Here is a 20,679-nt window from a genome sequence, read left to right as displayed (position 1 = left end):
ATGCTACTGACAATGCCATGCACTTCACAGCATTACTGTGGCAATAGATACCAATACAAAATATTTCAGTTTTTGAATATTTTCCCATATTGTAACACAATTAACTTTTTTTTTTCCTGGAGGAATACTCCACAGTGAATTTTCCAAGAACTGCTGAACTCGAGGTTTGAATAGTGTTCTTTTTAATGAGAAAATCATAGAGTGAGATCAGTCCACTATTGCTGTTATTGCTTGATGTTACTGGGTTTCACCATTGAAGACAGCCCGACACAGTCCTACTAATACCTAAGTTTGGTTGGTGTTAATTTCCATACTGATAATATGTTGGCTAGTAGAATCATTGTTGAAACCCAACATTGGATCCAGTCTTGTATGGCAGACTAGAATTCAGTAGCCATACACATTGAAAAGTGAGTTGACAAGACTTAAATTCAGAAACGTTTCTTTTCACCCCGAAGTAATAATTGGAGCCTGAGTCAATGAGGTCACAGTACAAGGATTACAGGAAAGTTGTGCTGAGAATAATGAAGAACAGGCATGAGGTGAAGTGAAGCAAGATCTCTGCTGTTCTTTCTCCCTAACTGAACAGCTGTTGAGAAATGGTAAATGTTTCCTTTCTGGAGCTAACTTTGACATAACTGAAGGTGCCAGAATATGGATGAAAGGAAAAACACGGAGACATTAAAACGAAGTCCTTTTGCCCAAGTAAAACAGATGGATGGATAAAGTCAATTGAACTGAATGGAAGGATAAATGGGTAGACCTAGGAGACTCTGATTTGTGGTCATACTGACTAGTCCAAGTTATGGGAAATAATCAACAATTGGATCAAAATAGTTCGGGTCACTCTCCTCCATCATCTTCAGCATTCTGGTGGAGTGAGAATGATCCATGGCAGCAGATTTTTGATGCAGTTGAAGACTAGAAAGGATAAATGAGATGAGTATAAGGTCATACCAAGAGGGAACTGGAGGGGAACAAGGGTTATGTTTTAGCTCCAGCATTACTGTGTGCGACACCACGACTTCTGAGAGCTGAATGGGAAGCTAGGTTGGGAGAGAGTAACGATATCGCCCTGGGGAGAAATATAGTTCAATGAGCTTTCGTTTCTCACAAGAAAGGAATATTGATGATCAGGTTTATAGATTTTTACGAACAGGCACTAATGACGTATCATCATTGGTCCTGTAGGTCAGAGTTGGTAGACGAGCCTAGCTGATTTTCACCAAGAAGCAGTAATGCTGTGGCCTGTGGATAGGGGATGATCTAGCTGCAGGAAGAAGGGAGAGAGAGCGTGAGGATATTGTGTAATGGGAAGGTGCTGGACATCAAGAGTCTAAACTGGTGAACTGAGGTGAAGGGAATTTTTGCCAGTTAATAGCAAAATTAGATTGTAAAAGAGAGGGACTCCAAGTTCAAATGGGAATCATACCTAACAGAAGAGATTGGGGCTAAAGTCTAGACACCTAACTGTCCTAAGGATATGGCAGTACACTGGAGCCTGCAGAAGACACCTGGTACTACAGCAGAGGACAGAGCAAATTGATCAAGTACCCTAAGCAAATGTTGGCAATGAAAATCTGGGCAAGTGGAGATGCTAAGGTGGACTATATCAGCTAGTGGATTCTGAAGAGATTTTTATCATGCTTGGAATGGCAAGATTGGCAGCAGTTCAGAACAGTTGAACTATCAAAACCACTTAAGCAATGCCCTCGGAGCCTGCCTGGGTGGTTGGGAGGGTGGGAAGTGGCTTCTCCCTTTGTCTCTCCCCTTCCCCCAGATGCAGAAAGGAAAAAAGAGAATGCGGAAACAATGGTCTTACCCACTGTCCTGTTGCCCTTGATCCTTTGACAGCTAATCAATTATGTACAGATCATCCCCCCAAAAAACCTTAGGAATTGGAATATAGCAGGCAACTCAGGGGATCTAGTGAAAATTGACTCATAGATATATTGATTTTGGTTGCCAAAGTGTTTTCAAATACAGATTCTTTTTATTCAAAATAGTTTTGGGGGATTCATAGGTTAATTCGCCCAATTTGGCCTTTTCATATTGTATACATATTGCAAACCAAATTATATATGATAAAATGTGTAAAAGTTATTTCTCAATTCAAATAAATAAGTTAGCTACAATGTTAGGAAAACACATGATAAAAGCAATGTTCCCAAGGAAATTTCTTTTTTTTTTTTTAAAGATTTATTTTTATTATTTTTTCATTGGAAAGGCGGATATACAGAGAGGAGAGACAGAGAGAAGATCTTCCGTCCGATGATTCACTCCCCAAGTGAGCGCAATGGGCCGATACTATGCCAATCGAAGCCAGGAGCCTCTTCTGGGTCTCCCACGTGGGTGCAGGTTCCCAAAGCTTTGAGCCATCCTCGACTGCTTTCCCAGGCCACAGGCAGGGAGCTGGAATGGAAGCGGGGCTGCCGGGATTAGAACTGGCGCCCATATGGGATCCTGGGCGTGCAAGGGGAGGACCTTTAACCACTTGCGCCACCGCGCCGGGCCCGAAATTTCTTGTTAGATGTTTTTTCAGAGAAGAATAAAGTATGAATTCTTTGTCAACATTTCAAAATCCAGTTTTTCATATAAAATATGGATTGTGTTTTTCTTGTAAAATATAAAATGAAGCAATATCAGTCACAGGATTAGAAATTGTAAATTTATAATACACTTACACTCCTGTATGTAAAAGCCTGTAATACATTTATACCATCAATAAATGGTGATCCTGCTTTCTCACTTGCATTTGTGAATAAATTGAAAAATGAGCAAAAGATGAAGGTGAGTAAAGGTCAAATATCTCCTGTACTGCTTGCAGAGTCTAAGCCCAAATTTGTGGCTCAGTTGAGTGAAAAAAAAAGAACTATCTTCCTAATACTAAACCTTATAAATAGCAGAGCTTATTACCCAGTCTCAGGTAGCACTGGATAAATGCAGACTTCACTTTATTAGTGACTGACTAGATAACACTTGCTACATGGAGGGAGGGATAAGACAATGCAGAGAGAAAGTGCACAAGGAATGCCGAGCTGTGAAATTCAAATCCTTCTTAGTCATCAACCATCTATGGATAGATGCGCATGAACACGGTGGGAGAAAACATCTCGTCCCTGTATTGACAGATCATATGTTGGTGTATGGTCCCTTTCCCACTAGAAAAGGGAAGGGGAGCTGTCTTTCACAGCTCTGGGCCTACATCCCCTGTATGACAGCCAGAGATCTTGTTTCTGCAGTCATTGATTCTCTTCTTCATTCTCTATACTTATTTTGCGTTAACATCATTCACTATTCTATGTCACTGGCCTTGCTTGCCTAGTGATTTGTTTAAAATTGTATCTGTTTGGTATTTGAGGTGTGGGCATGATATCATAGATTCAAGAAGTAGAAGTATTTTGGCCCCAGCTGCTTGTTATTAAGGGTCTGAGAATCAAATGGTGAGTTTGTCAGCTTTTAGTACAGATAGCTGAAATGAACTATGAAAAGCAGAAAAGTATATGAGTAACTATATTTAAAACTCAAGGTCTACTCATGTAAGAATAGTTGAATGTTCTGGAAGTCTGGGCTATAAATATGTTGGAGAAGCACAGGTTAAGCTGCGTGAAGGAAGCAGGTGAGAAAGTGGATAGAACTAAAATAGGCAACACATTGGCCCCATTATTTTCCCCACTGCATTGCATTCTGATGGTCTCCATGTTTACCTTATGTACAATTGAACCCTTTATATATTTATGGTCTGCATACAGAGGCACTTAATAAATTTTTATCAAATACACAAAATGGCAGGAAAGATGCTTTAAGGAAGAGGCTGTTTAGGATAAGTATCAGGAACACATTGTATCAGCTAGGTGATTGTTACTGACCTTATTCAGAAGGTAGAATCAGAAGCCAGACAATGATAACTTGCATTATATAAAATCTTCCCTAATTTTCCACTGCCTGAAGGCAAAGCAAATTGAATTTAACTCTGGTTTAGAACATCATTGGTACTTACATTAATATAAATATTTACCATGCTTTACAACTTAGTGTTCAGGATAAATTAAATAATAATTTATCCATTAAAGCCAGTCTTCATTTTTTTAAAACGTCATGTTAAAGAACAATGAGATAGATAATATGCAAATAAACAAATGAAACTGTGAAAAGCGACAGCTGACTATATATACATGCATTGAGGCAATGCTGTAGTCTGTGCTCCCCTCCCCCAACACACCCCAGGTCATTCATATTTCAATGCCTTATCTCCATTATGATGGTATTAAAAGTTAGACTTTTGGGATGTTATTTGTGTTTGGGAATGAATCTTCATAAAAGGATCAGGACCTTTATAAAAGGCCCTAGCAAAAACTTGGTCATACATGAGCTAGGAAGCCACGTTTTACTGGACACTGAATTCCTAACACCTTATTCTTCAAATTCTGTACCTCAAAAACTTTGATACATTTCTGTCTTTCTCTGTGTATATATATCTTACATGAGTCATAAATACACATGTATATACACATATATATATACATACATATATATATACATACAGACATGTATGACTCATTTAAGATGTTCAGCTTAGGAGATATAAAATGAAGGATGATTTCAAGGAGACAAATTAAATCTGAGCATCTCTGCTGGGTGTTCTGATGGAAGCAGATATTAGAGGAAAACATTTAGGAACTTATTTTGAAAAAGCATCATAAAGGATTTTGATGGTTTGGACCATGTGGATAGTAGTAGTAGGTGTGGTTAGAAGTATTTTATTAAATGTAATGTTTTTAATTAGAAAGGCAGATACACAGAGATACAGAGAGAAGGATCTTCTGTCTGTTGGTTTACTCCCTAAGTGGCCACAGTGGCTGGAACTGAGCTGACTTGAAGCCAGAAGCCTTCTCTGGGTCTCCCATGGGGGTGCAGAGCCCCAAGGCTTTGTGCCAGCTTTTATTGCTTTCCCAGGCCTCAAGCAAAGAGCTGGATGGGAAGTGGAGCATCCAGGATGCAAACAGGCTCCCATGTGAGTTCCACAAGGCTATTGTGCCAGGACCAGGAGAAGTGGCATTTTTAAAATTTTTATTTATTTTATTTTATTTATTTTTATTTTTTGATGGAAGAAAAATGCTAATTGTTTGATGTAGATTATGGGGAAAAGAGGGTGATCAGGATCCTAGAATTTTGAACAGGGAAAATAGTTGAAGGGATGTCCAGCCACTGAGCAGAGCATCATCAGGCCTGAGAGAAAAGTGGACTACATGACTAAGTGCTTTCCAGGTTGCTTCCTGCGCTGTACTGTGGACCCCCTGCTCCCGGAATAGGAATGCCAACTTCTTGCTTTTGTGTCCACAATATCTAGTTCAGTACGTGTTATAAAGGAGGAGTTCATGCATTTTCCTAATGTTTGATGAATGAATAAGTTAGTTGCAAACAAGAAATAACATTTTCACGTCTTACATTCCACAGTAGTATAAAATCCACTGGAGCTATCAATTTTATTTTATCACTACTGAATTCCAGACATCTAGTACAAAGCCAGCACGACGTGGAATGCATTGATTTTGATTCTGTTCTTCCTGCTGATATTTCTGATCTGGCATCTGGTTCTGGTTAGTCTGAAAGAAATAAAATAGCAAAGTAGCATGTTTTCTGGTCCAGTTTTATTCTGTTGCTTAATTGACAGAAAGTTTCTTTGGAAAGCAAAATTTATATTTTCTATTACCAACTGATAGTTGAGAACACTGTTAGATTTAATCATCTTATGAATGTTTACATGCCTTATTTCCACTTTTCTAAAATTTCAAGGAATAGTTTTAGACACTCAACTGTTATCTTGTGATTTCAAAGAATAGAAACTTGGTTCTGTATTTAAACCATAACATGTTTAACAAATGATTAATTGAACTTATTACAGCTGTGTAGCTTTGAGAACCCACCTTTGTTCTGGACAATTGCCAAAGCAAATAAATGCTTTGCAGGTGGGGGTCAAAGGGCTCCATCTTCCTTCCCATCTGTGTTCACACTGGAGACCTGGCCCATACATTGCTGAGATCTGCAAGTCAGCCTTCATCCTGAGTCTTCCTCCTGTTGTAGGGCAGGACACCACAGTCTGTGAATGTAGATTTTGGAAAATTCCCCTTCAAATATTAATAACACATTGAATTTCCTTGTAGTGAAAAGAGGAAGCTTAAAACATGGCACTTCCTTATACACTTAACTGCAGCATGCTTTTATAGTAGAATGTCATCAGAAATTGTGAGAAACAGGACATTTCCTTAGTTTTGTGTGTGCTCCTCTGAGGCTTGATGAGGCTGAGCTGTAGAGAAGGTTCCTCTTTTTCTCGTTGATTCCAGTGTTCTGAATATTTTCTGGAGGCAGCTCTCCTCTGGGTTAATGACAGCCCCCATTGGGGCTGGTATTTCCATCACCCACAGAATGGGATAGCTGGAAACAGCATTGATTTGAAAGATGATCCAGCACTTTTAACTCAATACTTACTTGATTTTTTAAATCATTTTTTGGTATTACTTGAACTTCAGTTTTCATATTTTAAATACCACGAATATAACTGATACCTTCATTTCTCCTACATGATTGTTGCCAAATTCAAATTAAAGAAAAAAATAATTCAGGGTCAGAACAGTGCCATACTGAGGTTAATTCTCCATTGAAACTGCTGGCATCCCGTATGGGTGAGAGTTTGCATTCCAGCTGCTCCACTTCCCAACTTGCTCTGTGCTAATGTCCTTAGAAAGTAGCATAAGATACCCCACAATCTCAGGCTCTTTCCTGGATGTGAAACACCCAGAAGAAGCTCCAGCTTCCCAGGTCTGAACCCCCTCATCTCTGGCCACACAGGTCATTGGGAGAATGAACCAACAGATGAAAAATTTCTCTCTATCTCTCCCTATCTGTAACTGATTACCAAGTAAAATAAATAAATCTTTGGGGGAAAAAAAAGGAAAGAAAAGAAGAAAAACTCAACTCATTTCACCATTTCCCTCCTCTTTCCAAAATTATTTTCACTAATGATTCTCATAACATTGAAAGTAGGTTAAAATGATGAAGTCAGTATTATACAACTCTGCAAATTACTAAACACAAGACATTGATGTTGGTCTAAGCCCTACAACAAAAAGAGAGCCATCTCTCCTCTCTCAGTTATTGAAGGCATTCAGAGATCAACCTCCATGAAGCTGTCTAATCATCTGTGTGGGGAAGCTCATGTATTTGAAATGTCAAATGTAATAGTGCATGAAATCAAACTGCCCAAATTGGAATACATAGGCTATGGTTTAGGTTGGCTTGGTTTTAAATGAACATCACAAATTTAAATGTGTCTCAAGTTCATCATCCACTTCTTTCCATTTTCATTGTAATCACCATAGAACAACCCTTTACTCTACTCCTTGGGACTATGAAGGAAGTGTTCTCAGCGAAAGAAGGATAAATCACAAAATAATAACCACTTTAAACCTTAAATGGCTTCCTACCGACTCTCAAATGCTGTGTTAGAATGCCTTAAAATTCTACAACCCATCTCCTACTTGCCTCTCTCACTTGCTAATTCATACCACTACCACTATTATTTTTCTTCTTTATTGCATTGTACTCCCACTCGCTTCTCCTTTCCCTAGAATGATTTCTCTGGTTAGAAATGAGTAAGAATTAGCTCACAAGAGAAGAGGAGCATAACATTCAGATCTAGGTCCTTCACTGTATTAAATTTTATGGTTTTGATGTAAGCAAAATATAACTGGCATGGAGGAGCTAGCATAGCCTGTCTCTCCCTTAGGTCCTGCCTATGCTTCAACCTCCCACGCCTGCAAAAGAAAAATAATAACATCCATGATATTGCTCCTTAGAATTACGCTGGTACAAACCAAGCAATATTGCTACCATTTAGAGTTTGATGATGGCCTAGAGTTAACCACATACTCATTATAAAAATTATTACCAGGGCTGATATTCCTTTTTGGATCATGTCCCCGATACTGTGATTTTTAAAACAAAGGCGGGCAAATGGGCAGTGCTCAGCTTTACTCCAAACTCCACCATTTTTGAAGATATAATTAAATTATACCTAAGACCACCTTTCCCTAATACACAAATCCAGATCATACAAAGGAATAAACCCAAATCTCATTTAGTGCAGTTCTGTCTTGGCTACATTTCCTCTTGAATGTTTGCTCCAGTTCTGCATGCAAATAAATCTGTTGCTTTGCTGGCCTTCAGCTGTGTCTCATTCTTAAGTACTTCGCTTGCTTTTGAGATAAGAAACAGGACCCTGAGACCACTTGGCATTCATGGAGAGCAAGCTAGAAGAAAATGATTTGCAAAGTCCAACCCAAGATTGTCCTTTGAAACATTTTCCTGATTCTGACTTCCCTGTACTTAAGAATCTTATTTGTTTCTGTCTTTTACCTCCACTTTTACATCATGAATTTAAACCTTATGGATTAAATGTTCTTATCCAAAGAGTGCTCGTTAGGGAGTGAACCAACAGAAGAAGGAAAGACAGAAAATAATTTGAGGATATGGGTGGGTTACACAGTGCAACCCAGTGATGTATGTGACCACCAGGCATGTATACGTCTTTTAGGCTGATTGGCTAGGCTTGTAATACATCATATGTACTCATACCCTATAGAATGATTGTTACTACCCCCAAAGTTATCTTCCCTGCCTCACCCTATATAAGCTTGTGCTTGATAGCCAATAGATGGACATGCATCCATCAACTCTGTCTCCAGTGACTTATTGTTACCTGCACCACGCTACATTCCCACCTGCTTGCTTGGGTGCTCTACTGGCAGAGTCCCGAGACTCCAGCCATAGTTTATGAGGATTGGAGTATGTGCTTGACTCCAGCTTTGACTGTAACACATTGTGCATGCTTCCTTATGGTACATTCCCCTTTCTTTTCCTTCATTTCATTTTCTTTTCCTTCCTTCCTTCCTTGCTTCCTTCCTTCCTTCCTTCCTTCCTCCCTTCTTTCTTTTCTTTCTAGCTCTCTTCCTTTGGGATTTATTTACTTGTATTGGAAAGGCAGATACCCAGAGAGAAGGAGATACAGAAAGTTCTACATCTGTTGTCTTCACTTCCCAAGTGGCCACAATGGCTGGAGCTAAGTTGATCTGAAGCCAGGAGCTTCTTTTGGGTCTCCCACAAGGATGAAGAGTCCCAAGACTTTGGGCCACCCCCAGTTGCTTTCCCAGGCCACAGGTATGAAGCTGGATGGAAGTGGGACAACCAAGACATGGACCAATGACCAAATGGAATCTAGGTGCTTGCAATGCAAGGATTTAGTCACTAGGCTATCACGCATAACCCTCTTTGTTTTTATATTACTATTAAAAGACAGACTTTGGAGCATTAAAGTCTTAGAGATTATTTGTAGGTGGTGCTTCTGAGAGTAGCTGTACCCTTTATACAGATACCTCATTCCTTATTGGAACGCTTGAAACAATCTTAGTTCTTTTGTAGACCTATTTTGTGACCCCTTTTCTGACTTGACCACCCTGTCTCACACTTCAACATTTTCTTTCTTTTCTGAGGATAGTTTTTTTGAGGATGGGGGAAAGGGTGCAAGGAGAAAGATGAAATAAACTACCCACACTGACACATCCTATCAGCAGCAGAGCTGTTACGGAATCCCAGCTCATTCATCTTTGCATTGTGTCATGGTGTGGGCATTGCAGTGGAGAATCACTATATAATAGGATGTAATAGAGTGATGTTTCCACTTGGCTATCTCACTAGAGAGATAAGAACCTTTCCTAAGGACATGATGTTTATAGATAAATCAGAGTGATGGCTTTTTAATTATTTCAACATCACACAGTGCCTAACCATACTGAGGAATAGCAGGCAGCCTACTTGAACTGAGTTAAACTAAATATCATGTGTGAAGTTACCTTATCACAAAAACTTCTTTCTGCTCCTCCTTTGCCTTTGGTTACATTGAACCCAGCAAAACACATTAACCAGATGAGCAGGGTTAACGGGTTGTTTTCACAGGAAATCTTCCCTTCCTCCTTCAGTTTACCTAAAAGGATGGGAAGCTGAGAGAGGAGTTTGCCAGTGTATACACACACACATGTCGATGTATACATTTGTACCCCACACACATTCATACACACATATGTCTGTATAACAGTGCATGCTGGCTGCAGCATCTGGCTTTCTGTGAAGTTTTGACCTCTGCCCCGTTACAACTGGGTTGGCTCAGAGTTTAGAGCAGGACATGCAAGATTCCCTGAAGAAATGTGCTTTAAACAAGCAGCACTCTGGTTCTCTCTTCACCCCCTTTTGTCCTTACAGGTATGTGTGGTAAACATTAACACCTTGTGGTGCAAGAAATCATTTACTGGAAACAGGGCTCATGTGAAAAGTTATACTCTGTAATTTTCAACCTTCAAGCCAGTGTGCTGACGAAAGTTTGGTATTGTTTTAATTTTTAACTGCTATACTCTTAGTGCAGACATTTTGTTAGGGAAGTGGGGTTGTCAAGAATAAGCCTTGTAATGTCACTGATTCAAAACTGTAGATAAATAATTCAGTGGCAATTCTAAGACAGTCTAGTTACCTTGGCTTTGTCACTTCTCTTTGTACATACAGGTCTGGAAGGAGAGGGTTTTAGAGATTCAGCCTCATTGAAATTATCTGCCAGGTTTAATTGCCAGAGCTTCTGGACAGGTGGAAAGTGAGTAACAATGAACAGTTCTGTCATTTTGATTTGGGACAGCATTATGTGTTTGATGTTCCAATGGCTGCATCATAATATAATTACTCAATGGAAGCATATCCTTCAAGACAGTGTGCTGTAGAAACCACAGTGAAGTCACCAGAGGTTTCACAGAAATTCCTTTGTAGAATTCCTTACACTATTGGATTTCACCAGATGATACAGACAGGTGGGGTTGGCCAGGGAAGGGATGGGAGCTTATCCATTCTATATTTGCAGTTTTCTAGATTCTTCCCATTTAATGCTCCTCTTTTCTTCACCCCTTAAGTATTTTCTACCTCTGTAAAGCATCAAGAGTACTCCTTGATATCTCTGTCAGGAACCACAGTGTCAAGTCCCTGCTGACTTGAGAGGTGTCCACATCTGTTCCAAAACTAAATCCCAAAAAGCTCCCTAATGCCTCATGAGGGGACTTTCCTAACTGGCATGAATGTTCAGAATAGTTCAACATGACTCAAAAAAATGACTTGTGGGGCGGAGATATTGAGCAGTGCTGTCATTTTGAGCATGTTTTGTGCAGAAACCAAAACAAAACAAATCACACACACACACAACAAAGGACACTCCCCCAAATCCACCCAAAACATAAATACAAGCAAATAAGCAACACTAAACCAGGCACAAATGCAAGTGTTGTGTACCAAGGGCTGTGAACCAGCACTGCAGGCATGGTACCAGTCCAAGTGTTGAGTGACAGGAAGAGACTGTCCCCACTGCTCAGGAATGCCCTAAAAGCACCTCTTCATCACAGCAGAACCTCTGGTTGCTGTGCTTTCTTGTGTTCAGCATAATCCCTTCAAAAATGTAGTGTACATGGTACTCTGGCCTGTCCTTAGTTGCTATTTGCAAGTGAATCCTAAAATCTGGGGTTGATGACAGTAGCAAGAAGTCATAATTAAGCTGGAGTTTCTATAGTCACATCCTAGCTGATCTGCTTCCACATCACTGCCTTACAAGCTATTCTTGAAACAGTAGCTGGAGGGATCCGTTTAATGTACAAGGCGGGTCATATTCTCCACTACTCTGAGCCTTTAAATGGCTTGCTATTTCACTCAGTGCAAAAGCCCAGCTCTAGGTGGGGGCTTAAAAACTGTAGTTCATCCTCCAATAGGCAAAATGATTTCATCTTGTTAAAAAGCAAAAAACGAGTACACAGAAAACCAGATCAGTGTTATATAACAAAGTTTTTCAGCAATGGAAATATTCTAGAATGGTGCAACATTCCAGTTGCAAATACCCTGCTTTGCAGTGTGTAGAGTTATTGCTATAATCAGAAAGACAAGAAGTGACATACTGAAATGACTGATTAGGGCAGGCTGGCCTTTGCTGGATTTGGGTATAATTTCACAGCCTTTATTTAGCTTGTGGTGGGCTGAGGTTCCTTTGATTAATCATCCAATATGATCTTTAGTGGAAATCCGCTTACACATCAAGTTGGTTCCCTACCTATGGAGACCCTGTGGATTCAGCTCATTTCTCAAGTACCATACTCTCTCACTTTATTTAGGTCAGTCTTACACTACCAACTTATTAGGGAATATTTCCCTGAAATAAAATTTTTCTGTCCCAACTCTGCATGCCCCCATTTTCCTCTAGTGTATATTCATAGCACCTAACATCATTTGACTTGAAAAAGTTCATGGAAAAATAACACTTGAAAATAATGTGTATTTTCCATCAAACATAAAATCTATATTTACTGTTATTTATTTAAGATGCAGAGAAAGAGAGAGAGAGAGAGTGAGAGAGAGCTTTCATCTGCTGATTTGCTCCACAAATGCCTGCAATAATGGGGCTAGTGGCATAGGTCAGGCCAAGGCTAGGCACTCAAAACACAAGCTGAGACTCCCACATAGACGGTTGGAAGTAAGAGTTTCAAAGTCTGACATGAACATGAGGGTTATTGTGGTTAGAGTTCTAGGACCCAGCTCCTCATAGAGACACTGAGGAACAAGTTCCAGAATAATCCTCATTTTGTAGAGTGTGAAACTTAAGGCAGTTGTCTAATGAGCCCGGGCTCTCAGATCTTTTCTAGGCTAAAATGTGTTATAAAGCAAAATAAGCTGTAACAAGGTGCTATAAAGCAAAATAAGCAGTGATCTATCTGTTCAGAGAGACATTCATTTGTTGTATGGGTTTATATATAGTAAGAAGACAGGAAAATTATATCTTATCAAATGTTGGTTTCCCAAAATTGTAAATAATGTACATTTCATCTATAATCAAGTTCTCATGATTTCCCCTGAGAAGTATTTCATAACTTTCCAGCCTAAGAATACATTTACTTCTGGGACCAAAATGTTCCTGTGGTTAACATGATCTTTTATCAAATCCCTGCTCTAGAATTTACCACTAGCGGAAAGCCAGATAGTCAACAAGAAGTTCTGAGAATATTTGGTCTTTAAGTTTTTCTCTTTCTAGGAACTTAAGAACAAAATGAAACCTTTCATTTTTCTAAGCTGTTATCTGTCCTTTTGTGTTTCCTCTACTTTCTCTTCCCCTTGCCACGTTCTTTCCTTCCTTTTTCCTTCCCTCTACCTCTCTCTATATATCCCTTCCATTGTCCCGCCTCTCTCATTCTCCAGATGCCCCCGCAATCTCCCTGTATGTCTCTCTCCTCTTACTCCAGCTTTTCTTGATCATTTTGTTGTTTGTCAGATTTTTGTAGCCTTATTGAGCCAGGAAATTAGCGTACTTTTTCTTTTTTATTTTTCCTAATGACTTAAAAATTATTTCTACCAACTTCCTAGTTTCATTGATGCCAAGACTGTCTAGAATGTTTACTCTGCTGAGAAAATTAATTGAGTTCTCAGACACACACTCTCAACTTCCTCGGAACTCCTCCAGAGTCGAAGAGAGGCCCACACCCATTGTCTCTGTCTTCTTTCCTCAGACATTTTTTTGTAAAGGGTTTCTGCTCTTCTCCCTAGAAACATTTTTAAATGTTCTGACATTAAATATCTCTCCCTATTCTTATTTTACTTTTTTGCTCTGACTGCCACCCTTTTTGAAATACTAGACATGATTTCCACTGCTACCTTCCTCATCTCCAATCCACTCCTGAATGTGAAAAATGCCGACTTCTGTTCCCAATATCTCAATCCACCATCCTTTTCAAATTGACTCTCTTTTAAAAATGATATCTCCTGAGGATTGGGGGAGGCTGGCAGCACCCCCCCCACGGGGTGGGGACCCTGAGGGGCGCCCCTGCTGGGCCGGATCTGAGATTGGGGACTCAGCAGGCCAAGACCGCTGCCAATAGGCACTGACTGAGTCCTTGGCTTTGGGCGGCCCATGCACCAGATGGTGCCAGGCTCTGCCTGCTGGCCACCCAGCGGCAAGCTCTGGGGGTTTTAGGATATGAAACTGTTGCTTACGGACTCCGAAGAATAATGCCAGCTTTAGTGTATGTGAGAGGTGAATTCTGGGTGATTCCCGGTTACAGGTTCCTGGAACTTTCGGGTAAGTGTGGGGACTAAAACCTGATGGTTTGGAGGGGATTGTCCATAAGATCTATTTGAGCCAGATTGAATCAGCAGCCAAATTAGGAATCCTGAGAAGGGCTATTAGCATAGAGCATCCCTGACTGCCACACGCCGGTCCACACTCTATGGGGAAGTGTGGGGCTGACCCTGTGGAAATACAACTCCCGCAGGTTAGCTCGCAAACTGAGGCCGTGAGGGACTAAGCTAGGAGTGACCATGGCACTTGCCATCACTTACGGTTAAAGGAACCAATGGCATTCTGGGTAGGTCAAGGCAGCATAACCCAAAGGAGCATCCTAAAACAGGATGTGGAGTGGGCTGACCTGCAACTGGAAGAGGGCAGACTGGGCAGGGCCAAATTTCAACTCTCAAAAAAGAAGAATAGAAGTCAGGATGGAGCACATGTCATTCCAACCCAGGCTCTTACAATAACTGGTATACAAGAGGCAGGGATACTATGCCACAGCATTGCAGGCAAAAGCTGAGACAGGTGAGAGGAACACATGTGGGCCTCATGTGAGCTAGATCGGGGAAGCGCCTGAATGGGCTGACTGTTCTGAATGGTGCAAGCAAAATTAGAGTGGGCAAGGGTTGGTAGGACTTTGCCATATCATCAGATGGTGGAGACTGGCACCAGAGGGCAAATATTGTTAAGTTTAATGTCAGAACCACCTGGAGAGTGCGCAATCCAGAAGTTGGAGTGGCCTAGTAGGGAGATAGTGGGCCCCTCCCTCATGGGTAAGCATTCTCACTCTAGAGTACCAAAACCAGGATAGGGGCAAGGGTTGCTAAATAGAAAGACACCTGCCAGTGTGTGTGGGGGTTGTATAGTAGGCTGGAATTAGGCTTAAATGCCCATTGACAAGTACCAGAGCTTAATGGGAGGTGGGGCAGACTGAACAAGCCTGCAGTACATACTTGCATGCATGGAAACTAGGGAAGGGAGCAGACCTGGTGGGGGTTTTTGGGAGCTGCCCCAACTAGGCTGCAGCTCCCTCTGGTTTGCGTGAGGATCAGGTATGAAGTGGGTAGGATAGAGCAAGACTACAACACCCATTGGTCCAAGTGGATGACAGGGTTGGAAACAGAACTGACCCAGCAGAGATTGGTCACATTAAGCAGGGCCATGCCATCAACAAACACGCTAGAGAACCATATCCAGGGGAAGATTCTGTGGGAGATGTGTGGGCCAAACCCTATGGAAAATATAGCCCCACAGGTTATGTCAAGAGATAGAGTGGTGATGAACTAAGCTAGGTGTGACCAAGGAGCCTGCCATCAATCACAGATTAAAGAACTGACAACGGTCTGTACTGGTCAAGGTACCAACACCCAAATGTGCATCCTGTATAGGGTATGGGGTGGGTCAAGCTGCAACGGTCACCAGCTTACGCAAGGCCAAATGGAAGGCCAGACTATGCCAGGCACTGGCCTAAAACCCAATAGCATGTATGAGAACTAGGTCTGGGAGGGAATTAAGGGGAGAAACTTGGGAAACTCCCCTGGCGAGTCATAGCTCGCACTGGTGAGCAGGTGGTCCAGACCTGGAGCGTCGGACAAGCTGGGCAACGTAGCTCCAATTGCTCATCAGTGAATGAAAAGGCAATGGAATGGGTGTACCTGGCAGTACTGAGCAGACCTTAGCCCACAAGTCAAATTAGAAACCAGGATGGAGCACAAGACATGCCCAGCTAGGTTCTTGCAACAACTGGTCTGTGTGAGCCACGGACGCCGAGCCGCAGTGTCTAGGGCAGGGGTCAGGACAGGTGAGGGGCTCTGCCAAGCTGGGTCTGAGCAACCACTGGCATGCTAAACACTGGCTGGGAACAGGCCCAGTTGGGGAACTAAGAGGACACTCTAGCTGGGTGGAGGTTCCACTAAGGGGTGCATGAGCTAGAATGGGGCTGTGGTCTGATTGGGTTACAGTTATAATCTCCCTTGGCACAAGTGTGGACTGGGAATTGACGCACCGGGCCGGGTCAGACTGCAACAACTTCTGGCCTTCTGGAGGATCAAGGTAGATGTGGATTGGACTAGGCTAGGTCTCAACCCCAACTGAGCCATGTATGAGTTATATGTGGGTATGGACGAGCTGTGGCTGGGCTGGAAACATTCTACAGCAAGAACCAGAATGGGTTGAAAGCCAGTTAAGAAAAGCCATTGTTCCTGCTAGGACAGGAGGTGAACTGAGTAGTGCTGGCTCATGGACCCACTGGTATACGCAAAATCTGGCACTCGGAAGGGTTCTGATGGAGGAACCTGGGCAACTCCTCTGACAGGACACAGACCCTGCAAGTAAGCTCAAGAAGCATGGAAGGAAACAGCCCAGAAGAGGTCTTGGAAAGTGTACCACTGGCATATATTTGGCATGGATTGGGGTCAGACCAGGGTGAAAAAGTTCACATCATCTACTGGCAAATCCAAACACCAGAACAGAGTGTGGGTCGAGCCAGGTTTGGTCACGACGAAAGCAGTACACAACACAGAATGCCAAGGTGTGGTTGCCTGTGCCAGATGTGACTGCAGGGGGCAGAGCTGGCAGGGGAATAAGGGGTGGTTCCCTTGCTGGACAGCTACTCCCACTGGAGAGCGTTGGATGGGATGGAGACAGACCAGACTAGGCAGGGCTACAGCACCTGTGCACCTCATGTGGACCAGATCAGGGAAAAACCAGGCTGGGCTGATTTTTCCTACAGGTGCAATCTACAATTGGGCAGGGTGAGGGTTGTTGGGGCTTAGCTGCAGCATCAGCTGGCAGAAGCTGGCACAAGGGGCTAGATCTGTCAAGTTAAACCACAGAACCACTTGGAGAGTGCATAATCAGGGAGCCGGAGTGGCTTGGGAGGGCTCCTCCCTCTTGGATTACTACCCCCCACAAAAGGTCATGAAAACTAGTGCAGGGGCTGGGCTGGCTTGAGAGACACCCAACAACATCTGTGAAGGCTGGATAGTTGAGCTGGTTAAATGGAACAAGGTTTTGATACCCATTGACATGTATGAGAGTAGAAGGGGTTGTGGGACAGACTGGACTAGTCTGCCGTACATGCTGGCAAACCAGTGTAGGGGGTGGGCCTAGTGGGGGTTATTGTGGGTTGCTTCTACTAGACTGTAGCCCACATTGGTTTGTGTGAGGGCTTTGAATGTACTGGGCAGAACCAGGCTGGACCGCGACACCCAGTGGAAGACAGGGATGGTAACAGATCCAACCCAACAATTGCAACCAAAAGCTGATCGGGGCAATGGACTGTGCCAGGCCCTCTGCTTGCTAGTATATACAAGAATCTGATCTGGGAACACCTCAGACAAAGTTTCTTTGGGGATCCCCCCAAATTGAGCTTCCAGACTCAGAACCCTAACCATCAAAAGACAGAATAAGTCAATCAACCACCTCAGCTATATGTTGGCAGTGAAGAACTGGGCAAATGGAGACTCTATGATGGACTATGTCAATCAGTGGACTCTTCAACGACCATTCGTGCTTGGAGTGGTGAGAATGGCAGCAATTCACAACTGTTAAACTATCAAAACCACTTGAGCAAGACCCTCGGAGCATGCCCCACATCTGGGACCTGGTGGGAGACTGGGTGGGGCTTCTCCCTTAAAATCTCCCTTTACATCAGATATGTTAAGGAAACAATATAGAATTAATTGTCTTGCCCATCTTCCTGTAGCGCTTGAACCTTTTCACCCTAATTATGTCAAGGTTGTCAAAAAATAAATAAAAAAATGATATCTCCTATCAAATAATTCTGATAACTTTTTAATAATTCCTCCCTGAAAATTTCCACAATTTGTTGTCTTGTTGAATTTTTCTACAGATTGCTGCATTTATTGACTGGCCACTTCACTTCTTGTAAACTGTTTCTTCCCTTACTTGCAAAATATTTTGAACTCTGTGTACGCACTGATTGCTTCTCAAGTTCCTATAGCACTTCGTCACATCTGTTCCACGCCCTAAGTTTTATTTCCAGTGATGCCATCCTTGGTCCTCTCCCCTCCCCTGCTTTCCCTTCTCTCCTCACTTCTCCCCCACTCACACTGATTTGTCCCAGGCATTACCATAGCTTCCCTTGTCACCTCTGGCTTTTTGTTCTCAGCTATGGTTTTCCTCCTAAGCACCATCCCTTTATTTCTGGCTGCCAGATGGCTTTCCTGGACATTTCATATTCACAAATAGACATTTCAAATAGAAAATAAGAGAATCCAAAACTTTTTATGATTCCCCAAACCAGTTTCATGTTAAGTAATTCCTTAGAATGAGAACACAGGAATGCTTTTCTCCTCATTTAGAAAATCCCTGATACCTTCTGTTTCCCTACCATCCTAGGATTTCTGCATCTGTGAAGTCAGGGAGATTATAACTGGGCTTTCTCACAAAGTGCTGAGCTAGCCTGAGCGTTCATGTTTGCCTTTTGGATTGTTACCGTACCGTGGTCTCCAGTCTAGATTCGTGCTTCTTGCTTGGCTTCTATGTGAATCCTCAACTCTATTGGAAATGGAAATTAATCACAACACAGTCCTTCCATAAACTTTTTTGGTCCCCTATTCCTTGTAGAATAATGTCCCAAGTAAAATTCTAGGCATCATGTGAGAATATCTGGAAGCTAAAGGAAGCTCCATAAATTATAGTTCTATGAATAACACAATGCAAGAACCAAAGGCTTTGGGCAGTTTGGTTCAGACAATTCTCTCATTAACTGTGATGAAATGTCAAATAAATGTCATTAACTATTTCTGGGTTCTAAGCAGTAATGTCTTCAATTAGCGTGTGCATTGTAATGGTTCTTTAGAGAGTAGGAGACAAAGTACTTTTCACTAGAAAATCTCAAAACCCAGAAGCTAAGTGTCATTTAGGACAAGAAAGGGAATACCATGTGTTAAAGATAGGAAAAGGGGGTTAGGCATGCAGTGGCTACAGGAATTTTGTCCAATTGCTTCTGTAGTTTTGTAAATATGTACTAAACAATGACTACGTACCAGACATCACATTGAGGGCAAACAGAAAATAAAACATAAAATCTCTCCTCAAGGATCTCATAGACTTACTAACCAGATGCGCAACATGCAGACAATTATAATGCCACATTCCTGGTGCCAGATTCCATGTGAATTCCAATGCAAGCCCTTTGGGGGACTCATGCAGCCCTCAGAATAGAACAGTCCCTCAGTCAGATGGTGTGCTTGCACTGCAGCCTTTTAAATGTGCATTGTGGGCTCTGACAAACACATCTTTGCTGTCTTGTCACTTTCTACTTCTTGCTTCACACCATATGCACTGTTAATAATTCCCAAATGTGCCTTTCTCTCCCTGTTCATTGGCCTCATAACTTTCCTGTAATGTGGTGACTGTGCTGCACATTTTCCCCAGTTATGCTAGTACTAATTTTGTAGTACAATTAAGGAATCTCACATTTTATATGAAATGAGCTTATATGAAACCTCATGCTTTTTAATGGTGGAGATCATTTCAAAATTGGAAACTACGCAGTGAGCGAGTCAAGCATCATCAGCCAACAGCTTTCACGCTATTCTCTAGACTACACACTGAGAGCCGTATGTAGGTGTAGAGAAGGGAGCTCGTTGCTTGACACTCACAGGTACAGGGCAACAGAAGGGGAGAGAGGGAGATGGAAAGTCTCCCATCGACTGGTTCACTCCCAGTGTCCTCTTTGGCCAGACCAAAACTGGAGTGAACATCTTCATCTATATGCCTCACATGGATGCATGGGCCCAAGTACTATTTTGCTCCTTCCCCATGTGCATTAGGGGAGGGCTGAGACAGGAGTGTGGAAGCTATGACTTCAACCAATACCCATATAGGATGCTGACATCACATGCAGAGGCTTAACATACTATGCCACGGTGACAGCCTAGGAAACTCATTTTTAAAATATCCCTTGTCACATCAATCATTCCATTATTCCTTAAAAATGTACTTGTAAGTCAGCCATTATTCAGATAGAGTAGAAATGATCCAAGACAGAAGTAGTTGGAGTTTCAAAAGTCAATTTATATAAGTGACCATTTGGGCCTGGAGTGGTAACCTGGTGGCTTACGTCCACACTTAATATGCACCAGGATCCCATGTCCCAGTGGCCCTATTTCCCATCCAGCTCCCTACTTGTGGCCTGGGACAACAGTCAATGATGGCCCAAAGCCTTGGGATCCTGCATCTGTGTGGAAGACCTGGAAGAAGTTCTGGGCTCCTGACTTTGGATCAGTTCAGCTCTGGTCATTGTGGCCACTGGGGAGTGAATCACTGGGCAGAACATCTGCCTGTCTCTCTTCTCTGTATATCTGACTTTCCAATAAAAATAAGTATATTTTTTTTTTTTAGAAAGTGACCATTCTTCCTAGTTTAAGGATAACAGGGCAGATGAGCCTCATGGAAATGCAGTTTTGAAAGGAGCGAGGGGTTGTTAAGCACTGAGTAAGTCTTCTCAAAACTCATGAAAG

Source organism: Ochotona curzoniae, unplaced genomic scaffold (genome assembly GCF_017591425.1).
Source record: "Ochotona curzoniae isolate NIBS_2020 unplaced genomic scaffold, NIBS_Ocur_1.0 contig_3190, whole genome shotgun sequence".
NCBI classification, from domain to species: domain Eukaryota; kingdom Metazoa; phylum Chordata; class Mammalia; order Lagomorpha; family Ochotonidae; genus Ochotona; species Ochotona curzoniae.
Note: the sequence above shows the minus strand (reverse complement) of the source record.